General features: G+C 45.3%; 1 protein-coding gene across 2 annotated transcripts in view; it reads right to left on the bottom strand.

The window, feature by feature from the left end:
- RALBP1 (ralA binding protein 1) overlaps positions 1-11,352 on the bottom strand; it is a 40,247-nt gene extending 28,895 nt beyond the window's left edge. Inside the window, exon 1 of one of the 2 annotated variants that reach the window (XM_019986767.2) lies at positions 11,195-11,352. The gene's annotated coding sequence lies outside the window, so the exon portion shown is untranslated. Of the gene's footprint in view, positions 1-10,801; positions 11,008-11,194 lie in introns of those variants that run through there. The other variant, XM_070778949.1, reaches the window with a different exon arrangement.
- Between the last annotated feature and the right edge of the window lie 1,401 nt (positions 11,353-12,753).

Here is a 12,753-nt window from a genome sequence, read left to right as displayed (position 1 = left end):
GTTGCCTGTCAAGTGGGCCTTAGTAAGCATCACTAGGAACAAAGCTAGTGGAGGTGATGCAATCCCACTTGAGCTATTTCAAATCCTAAAAGGCAATTCTGTTAAAGTGCTGCATTCAATATGCCAGCAAATTTGGAAAACTCAGCAGTGGCCACAGGACTGGAAAAGGTCAGTTTTCATTCCAATCCCAAGAAAGGCAATGCCAAAGAAATGTTCAAATTACCACACAATTGCATTCATCTCACACCAAAGTAATGCTCAAAATTCTCCAAGCCAGGCCTCAACAGTACATGGACCATGATCTTCCAGATGTTCAACCTGAATTTAGAAAAGGCAAAGGTCTGTCTAGTCAAAGCTATGGTTTTCCAGTAGTTATATATGGATGTGAGAGTTGAATTACAAAGAAAGCTGAGTGTCAAAGAATTGATGCTTTTAAACTGTGGTATTGGAGAAGACTTTTGAGAGTCCCTTGAACTGCAAGGAGATCAAACCAGTCAATCTTAAAGGAAATCAACCCTGAATATTTACTGAAAGGACTGCTGCTGAAGTTGAAGCTCCAATACTTTGGCCACTTGATGTGAAGAACTAACTCAATGGAAAAGATGCTGATGCTGGGAAAGTTGGAAGGCAGGAGGAGAAGGGGATGACAGAGGATGAGATGGTTGGATGGCATCATCAACTTGATGAACATGAGTTTGAGCAAGCTCCGGGAGTTGGCAATGGACAGGGAAGCCTGGTGCGCTGCAGTCCACGGGGTCTCAAAGAGTTGGACGCAACTGAGCAACTGAACTGAATTCAAAGTTGCTAAGACATAAATACATATTTAGTTGTGTGAGCCTAACAATACAATTTAACATACTATTAAACATTTCTGTTAGGCTGACACCAGGTCAAATACATAAGATATGTATGAGGCTGAAATATCAAGTCATAAGAGAAATGAAAGATGCTTGGAATCAAGACAAAAGGACTCAGAAGTCATCTAGAAGATGCTCCCACTGGTCAAAGATGCCAAAGAGAACCAATAAAATTAATAACTGCCATAAACTGAAGTATCAAGTATATTTAAATCCACGAGTTCATAAAAATATTTAAAAATAAAATTCACTGATCACTTTGGAGGATATGAGAACTAGAGAACCAAGTAGTTGTTTGGAATAACTGGCAAATAAAGGGGGGGGGAGCATTTATTCTGAACCCTCCTATACAAAGTATAGTTCAGCCAAGTTTCCTTTTATCAAAATCTTCCATGTAATAAACAAAGAAATAAAAGACTATCACCACTTAACAAGCAATTTAAAAATAGATACTGGCAACAATGGCTGTTAATATCATAGACAAAAAAGAGACACTGGCCTGGAAAAATTAAACTGATAAAACCTGATTCTGATTAAGTCTCAAAATATAGGGACATACAATTTAGTTTATTTAGCTAATATTAAAGAAAAAGAGGGGAACAAAGAAGAGTGGAAGAATGAACATAAAAATTGAGACTTAAGACCAAGAGGAGAAGGGGACGATAGAGGATGAGATGGCTGGATGGCATCACCGACTCAATGGACATGAGTTTGGGTGGACTCCGGGAGTTGGTGATGAACAGGGAGGCCTGGCGTGCTGCGGTTCAAGGGGTCGCAAAGAGTCGGACACGACTAAGTGACTGAACTGAACTGAAGACCGAGTATCAGAAGACAAGCCACAGACTAGGAGAAAACATTTGCAGAAGACATACCTGATATAGGACCACTATCCAAAATACACAAAGAACTCTTAAAACTCAACAATACGAAAACAAAACAATTTAAAAATGGGCAAAAGACCAGAACAGAAACATCACCAAAAAAGATACAAATGACAAATAAGCATATGAAAAGATGTTCCATATCATATATCATTGGGGAATTACAAATTAAAACAGCAGTAAACGTGACAAAAGTAAATCTAGATTAAAAAAATTTTTTTCATAACTGTGTGTGGTGATGAATGCTAACTAGATTTACTGTGGTGATCATTTCATAATATATACAAATATCAAATCTGGCTCTCAATTTGCAGTGCTTCTGATTTAATTTAGCCTCCAAATGATTATGATCATGCTTCATTTTATCAAGGTATCACTCTGAAAGCAACTCCAAACAAGTTCTGCTAGCATTTTTGTTGTTCAGCTAGTATTTTTGTTTTTAATTACTTTTAAGGCAAAAGCTTTACATTTAAATATCTATACAATCTTTCCAGGTGATCAGTTTGATGGACTTCATTCAAACTGATCAACTGCAAAGAAAGAGACCTAGCGCCTGGTGTCGAGTAAGCACTCAATAAATAAAAGCCTCATTCCACGATTTACACAATGATCGTTTAGAACAGAAGGTATACATGTTTATATGTTCTTTGCTCGTATGTGTATATAACACCTCTGGAGGAATATACCAGAAAAGATTAAGTTGTGATCTTTTCAGTGTTATCCTTAATGGCTCACCCAGGCCCCCAGTCCTCAGTAAAGAAATTGGGAGAGACCCTGATGGGGAAAGAGAATGTGGCACAGCTGCAGGTCTAAGTACCATCACTCTTCATAGATGGGGTTTCCTTATCTGTCAATATTGACAGAGACCTGCCACAGCACTGCCAAGATTAAACAAAAGAGTATTCATGGTCTACAGCAGGCACTCAGTAAGCAGCAACAACAGTAACTACACAAAAGCAACAATATAAAATTCCTGGACAAAACTTGAGATTTTATAAACTATATCCTCCGCCCATAAAAGTGTGAAAAAGGAAGAGTTTTACTGCTTTTTCTTTCCTTGACTCCCATTTTAAATAACGTTCGGAAAATCGTAAGTGCACTGTTAAAAAAAAAAAAAAAACCATAAACAAATGTAAGAAGCCAAGAAGAAACCTGGAGAAAAAGTACTGGCACTAGACATGACAATTACTTTGCAAACTAATAAATAAAAACAAAAAGCGATTGAGGATTTGAATCTGAAGCAAATACTTTTAAAATGAAAAAACAGGGAATTTAAAAGATTCTGTTTTTCACCCACCAATTTTCTAAAGAGGAAAAGTCTGATGCCCAACACTGGAGGGTGTGATGAGCCAGTTGCATGCTACTGGTAGAAGTGCAAACTGATTCATTCAGAAGGCAATTCAGCAGCATCTACCAAAAATTGACACTCTGACCTAGCAAATTCACTGTTAAACCTTGTCCCCAAATAGACAAAAGTAGCTAAGCACTGTTTTTGACGGCCAAAAAACCTTTATTATGCTGCATCTCTACAAGCACCTCAAATTCTTTAGGAAAAAAGCAAAGAACAGAGAAAAATACTAACCCAACTATAGGCTGTCTACAAAAGATTCACGTCAACTATAGTAACAGAGGCAGCCTAATAATGAATGGAGTGCTAAATAAACAGATGGAGTGAGGTTAAAATGATAGCCTGAGTGCTCAGTTGCTAAATTGTGTCCAACTCTTTGCAAATCCATGGACTGTAGCTCTCCAGGCTCCTCTGTCCACGGGATTTCCCACGCAAGAATACTGAAGCGGGTTGCCATCTCCTTCTCCAAAAATGATAGCTTAAGGAACTCCAAAAGTTCACCCTCAGAAGAGCCAACTAAAATCAGTCAGAATCCACTTTAACCCAGGAAACTAACCAGAAGCCTGTAGCAATTCAGGGAGCATTTATTCAAGAAAAACAGTTGAATCTTAGTGAGAACATAGGATTCTATGATATTTAACTCACTCTGAGCCTATCCTGGGCTTCCCAGATCAGCGGCAGCCTTGAAAATAACAGCCCACATTACCAGCACTGGCACAGCAGAACAAACCTCATTCGCAAACAAACTGAATTATTCCAGTCTCTGGAAGACCTACGTGCAGAAGCAGCCCGCCTTATCTCACCTAAATGTAGTTACCTCAGAACTCCCCCCACGCCCAGGGCTACGCCGCTAGGGGGCAGCCAGAGAGGTGTTAGCCGCGCTGCCCCCTGAAGCATCAGGCAAGAGCTGGAGTGAACACTCCCTCCAAACCATGAGAAGAAAGGCTGAGCAGGGAGATGTTCTGGGGAACAAAGACCTTGAACTGCTGCAACAAATTTCTGGAAATCAGGAGAAATGTGGATGCCCAGCACCATGCACATGCTCAGGACACAGAATTCCCTGGCTCATCATTTTTCCTTGCAGTAGTGTGACTGTGTCATCCCACTGCCTTCTGGCTCCTGTGGTTTCTGATGAGAAGTCAGCTGATGATGACACTGAGGATCCCTTGTATGTGACAAGCCACTTCTCTCACTACTTTCAAGATTCTCTCCTTGTCTTTGTCTTTAAACCAGTCGATTAAGAAGTGTCTTAGGTGGATCTCATTGAGCTCATCTCACCCAAGAAAGCCCTCCCCACTCACCTCTGGATGATCTTGACATGTGCACAGACAGAAACAAAGGCTAAGACCAAAGCTGTCAAGTGGCTGAGTGCTGAAGCTACACCCAAGAGATACACAGCTGTCCTGGTAGCTTACTGGTCTGCTAATGACTGGACATTAGCAGCCAAGAGAATAAAACAGGAATAAATGTAACCAAGGAGGTGAAAGACTTATACACTGATAACTACAAAACACTGCTGAGAGAAGTTAGAGTAGACCTAAATAAACTCCTTTTTAATGGGACAATTCAGTACTGTTAAGATGACAAAGTATTGCTGTAATTCAAAATGATCTATAGACTCAAGGCAAAATTTCAACAAGACTTTATTGCAGAAATGGAAATCTGATCCTCAGTATGGAATCGCAATGGGCCTCGAATAACCACACAAAAATAATGAAGAAACAAAGGGGGAAGACTCAACACTTCGTAATTTCAAAAGCAATTACAGAACTAGAGTAACCAAATCAATGTGGCACTGGCATCAGGATAAGCCTCCAGACCTACAGAATTGATTTGAAGAGTCCAGAATAAACCCAAACATCTATGGTCAACTGATTTTCAACGAATGTGTCCATTTTTACTCCATGGGGGAGAAATGGTCTCTTCAACAGATAGGAACGGGATAATTAGATTTCCACATACAAAAAACAGGCCCTATCTCAGACCATATACAAAAATTCACTCAAAATGAACCAACACCTACATATAAGAACTAAAACTATAAAACTCCAGAGGAAAACACAGTGTAAATCTTCATGCCTGTGGACTTGGCAATGGATTCAGACAGGACGCCAAAATCACAAGTAACAAAAGAAAAAACTGATAAATTCTACTTCATCAAAATTTGAAACTTCTGTAGATGAGAGGGCATTATCAAGAAAGTAAAAAAGACTACCCAAAGAATGAAAGAAAGGATTTGCAGATCACATATACTGGTAAGGGGCTTCCCAGATGGCTCAGCTCCTGCAATGCAGGAACCACAGGAGATGTGGGTTCAATCACTGGGTTAGGAAGATCCCTGTAAGAGAAAATGGCAACCCACTCTCCAATATTCTTGCCTGGAAGATTCCATAGACAGGAGTTTGGTGGGCTACAGTCCACGGGGTCACAAAACAGTAGTAAACAACTGAGCATATACTGATAACGGTCTACCATCCAGAATATACAAAGGAACTCTCACAACTCAACAACAAAAAGACAAACAACCCAATGCGAAGCTAGGAAAAGAACCTGAATAAATATTTCTCCAAAGAAGATATACAAATGGCCAATAAGCACATGAAAAGAAGTTCAACATCATCAGCCACCAGGGAAATAAATATAAATCAAACGCACAATAAGTTACCAATTCACATCTACCAGGATAGCTTAAATTTTCAAAAACCAGAAAATAACAAGTGTTGGTGAGGATATGGAGAAATGAGAATCTTTGCACTGGAGAGTGAAGTGGTGCAGCTGCTTTGGGAAACAGTTTAGAAGTTCCTCAAACTGTTCCAACATAAAACTCAGGACATGATCTGGCCAATTCTACTCTTAGGTATGTACCCAGGAACAATGAAAACACGTATCTACAAAAAACGCTGCACATGATTATTCACACCAGCACTATTCAAAATAGCCGTAACAAAGAAACAACTTAAATGTTGAACAACTTATGAATAAACAAAATGTGGAATATTCCAGCCAGTGGAATATTCTCAGCAATGACGAGGAATGGAGTCCTGACACCTGCTACAAAATGGACAGGTCTTGAAAACATGATGCTGAGTAAAAGTTGGTCACAGATGATCACATAGATGATTCCATGTACATGAAATGCCCGAAACAGGCAAACCCACAGAGTAGAAGTAGATTAGTGGTTGCTAGTGAGTGGAAGCAGGGAGGATGGCGAGTGGCTGATAACGAAGAAGAGCAGAAATGAAAGACTCTAAAATTGATTGTAGGGGTGACTGCACCCCTACACATAGTAAAAACACTTTGAATTGTACACTTTAAAAGGATCAATTTTATGTTATATGAATATCTCAAAAAAGGTAGCATAAGGAAAAAGCCAGCAATTTCATGCTCTTCTTTCACCCTCATCAAGAGGCTCTTTAGTTCCTCTTTGCTTTCTGCATATCTGAGGTTGTTGATATTTCTCCCGGCAATCTTGATTCCAGCTTGTGATTCATCCAGCCTGAGATTTCGCATGATGTACTACTCTACATGTAAGTTAAATCAGCAGGATGACAATATATGGTCTCGTGTACTCCTTTCCCAATTTTAAACCAGTCAGTTGTTCCATGTAAGGTTCTAATTATTGCTTCTTGACCTGCATACAGGTTTCTTAGGAGACAGGTAAGGTGATCTGGCATTTCCATCTCTCTTTAAGAATTTTCCAGTTTCTTGTGATCTACACAACCAAAGGCTTTCATGTAGTCGAGGAAGCAGATGTTTTTCTGGAATTCCCCTTGCTTTCTCTATGATCCAACAAATGTTGGCAATGTGATCCTCTGCCTTTTCTAAACCTAGCTTGTATATCTGCAAGTTCTCCATTCATGTACTGCTGAAGTCTACCTAGCTTGAAGGATTTTGAGCACAACCTTACTAGCATGAGAAATAAGCACATTTTTATAGTAGTTTGAACACTCTTTGGCACTGCCCTTCTTTGGGACTGGAATGAAAAGTTAAGATCATGGCATCTGGTCCCATCATTTCATAGCAAATAGAAAGGGAAAAAGTGGAAGCAGTGACAGATTTTATTTTCCTGGGCTCCCAAACCACTGCAGATGGTGACTGCAGCCATGAAATTAAAAGACGTTTGCTCCTTGGAAGAACAGCTATGGCAAACCTAGACAGAGTATTAAAAAGCACATACACACTTTGCCAACAAATGTCCATATAGACAAAGCCACAGTTTTTCCATTAGTCATGTACGAATATTAGTGTTAAACCACAAAGAAGGCTGAGTGCTGAAGAAGTGATGCTTTCGAACTGTGATGCTGGAGAAGACTCTTGAGAGTCCGCTGGACAGCAAGGAGATCAAACTAGTCAATCCTAAAGGAAATCAACCCTGAATATTCATTGGAAGAACTGATGCTGAAGCTCCAATACTTTAGCCACCTGAAGAGAAGAGCCAATTCATTCAAAAAGACCCTGATGCTCATAAAGATTGAAGTCAAAAGAAGAGGGCAGCAGAGGAACAGATAGTTAGCGTCACTGACTCAACAGACATGAATCTGAGCAAATTCTGGGAAATAGTGAAGGACAGGGAAGCATAGCGTGTTGCAGTCCATGAGGTCACAAAGAGTCAGACATGACTTAGCGACTGAACAACAAGGAAAAAGCAGGCTCAGGTCTTTGCCAAATTAAAAGTTCCTTCCTATCCCTTTATTAACCTCTGGTAACACTTCTTCCTATTCTTCTCTTCACAGCTGAAGATTTGTTTATTCTTGAAATAACCTACATTGGCTTTCTCCACTCTGACTTTCCATTTACACCTCAATTCAATTGAACAGCTCCCTCCCCAGATGACAGCACCAAGTAGGATGCTATGAAAGTGTTCTCAGTTATCAAACTCAACAAACTCCTAACAACCCAGTTTTCCTCAAGTTCTCAAAGGAAGCATGTAGCTTCCTTTATTATTATTATTTTTTTTTCTGGAGAGGCAGTTGTGAAGTACAGCTTCCTTCTGAAATGATCCCATTTGGGCTTCTACACCATTTTCTCACAATTTCTCGACATTTCTAAACACACAGGAATTTCCTGTTTCAGTTCTTCTTCAATTTGGCTTCAAATGCGACTATTCTCCATCCGGAAACTCTTCCTATGCTGTGTTACCTAATGAAAAGCTTCAGGTACCACCTATGATAGATCCTGATGACTCTCCCATCAAGACCTCTCCCGTGTGCTCCAAACCCAGACACACCTGACTCTGTAGCATTTCCACCTGCATGTTCTATAGGTAACTCCTACTCAATGTATCCAAAAGCCAAAATACTGTTCTTCCCCAGACCTGCTCATCTCCCTGAATTCCCTGTCTCAGTGTACTTTCCTGTTGTCTATTCAATCACCCAAATTAAAATCCAGTTATTTCGTCCTACTGTTTCTCTCTCACTTCCCAAATCCAATTCTCACTGAATCCTGTTAATTCTACCTCGTTAATATTTGTGCTATTAACTTACTCCTCTGCATCTCCACCGGAGAATGCGATGGCACCCTACTCCAGTACTCTTGCCTGGAAAATCCCATGGACGGAGGAGCCTGATAGGCTGCAATCCATGGGGTCACGAAGAGTTGGACACAACTGAGCGACTTCACTTTCCCCTTTCACTTTCATGCATTGGAGAAGGAAATGGCAACCCACTCCAGTGCTCTTGTCTGGAGAATCCCAGGGACGGGGGAGCCTGGTGGGCTGCCGTCTATGGAGTCGCACAGAGTTGGACACGACTGAAGCGACTTAGCAGCAGCTGCATCTCCACTGACGCTACCTTATTTTAGGCCCTTATCTGTCACCTCAAATATTACAAAAACTGCTCACTGTCCTCCTATATCCTGCCTTGTCTTCCCTCCATCCCTTCTGACATCTATAAGAGACCAGAGTGATTTTCCTAAGATGAAAACCTTATCATGTCTCTTGCCTGGTTAAAATCCATACGCTCTATTATTACCAAGAGAAAAAGCCCTCGAGAACCCTTAGAATGGCATGGGGACCGATCTGTGCAGCCTCACCTTCTGCTACTGACCCCATAAGCCCAATGCTACAGCTGCAGAGAACGACTTTCCATCCTCACAGTCCTCTGGTTCAACTTTCGCTTGGCCTTAACCTCTTCTCCTGCAATTTCTGCCTCCCTCATGCCAAAGCCTTCAAGTTTAAGGACATCAAGTCTAAAACACCTAATACAATGCCTGACACATAGGGGAGAGTTACAATGTAACTCTGTAACTCTATTCCCTATGAGAGAGGCTTAGGCCTCTTCATCCTGTCTCAGTGACTCCCCTCTGCTTCAAGCTAAAGCTGAAATTACTTCACCTGTCTACAAGACTCTTCCTAAGGTGGCCTCTGCCTACCTCCTGGGTTTCACAGCTTGCCACCACCCTCCACCCTTGTGGGCCATACCTGCAGATCCCACACTCACTCTGTAAGTTTGGACTCCTGGCTTTTCTCAAACAGATCCTCCTACCAAAGAGCCCATCCTGTCTGAGCCTGTCTCCTCACTGTTTTCAGCCCTTCCCATACACTTTTCCCTACCACTGCCCCCTTCTACACTCTCCTCCCTGCTCCATTAAAACTGACCACTACCTCCCTTGTATACCCACTGTGCCCCTGGCCTTCCTCCAGTCAAAGCAATCTAAAAAACACACTGTCTTCATGGAAGTTCAAGTAAGAGATAAAGTCTTAGCATCCTGAAGGCAGGGGCACTACTTTATCCATCTGCAAGTCTTCACAGTACCTGCTACACAGAAATTAAACTAAATGACCTGCACTTTTACTTATTTCCTCTACATATACTAACAAAAGCTTTATTGGAGATTTTCTTCTAAAAAAGAAAGAACATACTTTTGAGTTACATTTTGGGCCCAATCTCTCTTTCTAAAGGAAACACCGTAATTAAAGTTATTATGTACTTTCAGATACCACTTCTATTTTTCTAAATCTAGGGAGAAATAGTCCCTATAAGACCTAAAAGGAGCAATACTATTTTAAAGAGATAATTATCTCTCGCAGCTTCGAGATACTTTGTTTAAAAAATTACTTCCCAGCGGCTCCTGTTTAGCTAGCCCACCTCGCTTCCTTTTATGGGTCACTCTGAAAAGTGGAAGCCCCTCTGCTAACCAACTTCCTTCCTGCCGGCACCATCTGCCGAAACAGCTGACAGCAATTAACTCGTCCTCAGGAAGACACTCAAAAAGGAGTTACCAAGTGGCCAAGCTAATTCGGAAGGCGGAAAATGGATTATCTTTCTCATTTCCAGACAAGACTCCGTGACCAGCGAACCGCCCGTGGCCGGCGCCTTCCGGAGAACGTGAGCGCCTCTCCGCCGAGCACCTGCACCACCACCCGGGCCGCAGGGCGGAGACCCGCGGTGACCGGCTCCAGACCCGGCGCGTCCACGCGAACGCGGCGTCCAAACCACAGCACTTTCACCCGCACCGTCAAAACCGCTCGAGTTAACACTTGATCACCTTCGAGCACTCAACCAGGCCTTAGGAGAAGATTCTCTGCTTGCTCGGGGGGAGGCTCTGGAGTCACGACTCCCAAACCCGAGGGGCGTGAGGACTTGAGGGAGGCTCGGGTGTGTGGTATGCGGGGAAACCTGTTTCACTCTCACAACGTTTAAAACAAGAAACAAACAAAAAAAACTGAAAGCCACCCCCCAGTTGACCTCCACAAGAGCCTGTGGGCACAAGCCCACCTGACCAGGAGTTCTGAGAATTCCCAGCTCGAACTTGCCGGCGCCCCTGGAGCACGCCGGCGTCCACCAGCCTCCCTCCGCGCCGGGCGCGCACCGGAGACCCTCCAGCATCCCTGCCGCGGTTACGTAAAAGCCCGAGTCCCTCTCCGCCATCCGAGGCCCGCGCCCCGGTGAAGGGCCCGGCTTCCACCCTCCTCGACCGGACCCAAGGCCGGCGAGCGGAGGAACGGGCTGCGCGGGCCGGAGCCGCCGACCAGCGCCCTGCCCAGCCGCCCCGGCAGCCACGCCCCCGCCTCGCCGCCCGGCCGCGATAGCCCGGCCCGCTGCCTGACAGACGCCACGGGGAGGCGCGCGGACGGCTGCAGGCACCGGGCCCTGCCGCCCGCCACTGACCTGCGCCGCCGCCGCCGCGCGACCGCCAGCCGCCGCAGCCGCCGCCTCCTTGCTCTCACGCTGCTGCCGCCGCGGCCGCCTCCTGCGCTGCGCCCCAGGCCGGCCTCGGGCGCCCCATTCCCACCCCGCCCCAGCCTCCGCCTGTTTACAATGATTGGGACAGAACCGGGCGAGCCGGCCCACCGCGCACGCGCACTCCCTCCGCCCGCCGCAGCCAGCTTCCCGGCTCCTCCTCCCAGCGCTGACGGCCGGGGCCGTGAGGGCAAGCGCCCCGTGACCCCCGCGCGGGGCACGCTGGGAATAGTAGTCTTCGGAAACCTAGTGCCCAGTCCTCAGGCGGCCCTCCGCGGGAGGCGCACTACAACATCCAGGAAGCATCACGCCTGCCCGGCCCAGGGGCCCGCGGGGGAGACCCGGGAGCGCGCGAGAAAACGCGTCGCGCCAGAGCGCTGCCGGCGCCTGCGCAGTTCCCAGTGGTGGGGGGTCGGATGGTCGCGAACTTATCCAGCGCGGGCTCCGGGAGGACTGCTGCGGGCAGTGTCGGCCGAACTCCGGAGAAGGGCAGGAGTTGTCCTGTCCACGCTCCGCACAGCTTGTTCCCTAGCTCCCGAGGCGCAGACCATCTTCACCGCGGGTTTCAGTCCCAACCAGTTAAACCGGCCCGGAGGCTGGCCCAGCAGCCGCGGGGTGGGGCTCATCCCGGGCTGGGTGGGGAGTCTGGCTTGGGGTGGGGACTTTTGCTGGGGATTTGGACAAAGGAAGCGCCCCGGGCTTCTAAAGAGGAACCTGCTAGAATTTCGTGTCGGCCTTGGCTTCAGCGTTCCTTAAACAGGGGTCGATGAGAACCTCCCTCGATCCTTGCACCTTGTACCGAGGAGCTCTTGAGTTAGCTGCCCTTCGCACGGCAGGCGTGCGCACAGAACTAGATCTGAAGGAAGACGGAAATAACTGCATTTCCTCCAGAAACCCTTCACAAAGGCTTCAGGAATTGTCCTGCAAATGTTCTTGTCTTATAAAGTTTGGCGGTTGACTTGGGGGATGTCTCCTGTCCATCGAATTTCCCAGGGAAGAATGCTGGAGTGGGTTGTCATTCCTTTCTCCAGGGGATCTTCCCGACCCGGGGATGCAACCCCGGTCTCCCGCATTGCCGGCAGATTCTTTACCATCTGAGCCACCGGGGAAGCCCCAAGATTGGGGATAGATAGCTCTTCCCTATCACCTCAATTCCTGCCTGTGCGCCTCTTCCTACAACTTCATTACATGTTTAGACTGACCTCTGTGATCCACCCTACCCTGTTCCGAATCAGCCCGCCTCAAGTCTGACAATAGATCCCTCCCTTGTACCCTGCGTCTCCCACTCAAAAGTTCCGCCCCCTTGGCTTGACGCCCAGGAAGGGCCCACAACTGGCCCACAACAGACCAAGATGGTCTGCGGTAGCCATTGTATTCTGACTTTTTGAAAAGCTTTCTTACTGCCCTTCTGGCAACAGAACGGTGTCCTCTGTCCACTGGGATGGGCATGTTATCTTTCCAATTACAGTACTCTGCCTCTGGCAACA

The sequence above is a fragment of the Bos indicus genome, chromosome 24, assembly GCF_029378745.1.
Source record: "Bos indicus isolate NIAB-ARS_2022 breed Sahiwal x Tharparkar chromosome 24, NIAB-ARS_B.indTharparkar_mat_pri_1.0, whole genome shotgun sequence".
NCBI classification, from domain to species: domain Eukaryota; kingdom Metazoa; phylum Chordata; class Mammalia; order Artiodactyla; family Bovidae; genus Bos; species Bos indicus.
Note: the sequence above shows the minus strand (reverse complement) of the source record. Positions and strands in the feature narration are given on the sequence as shown.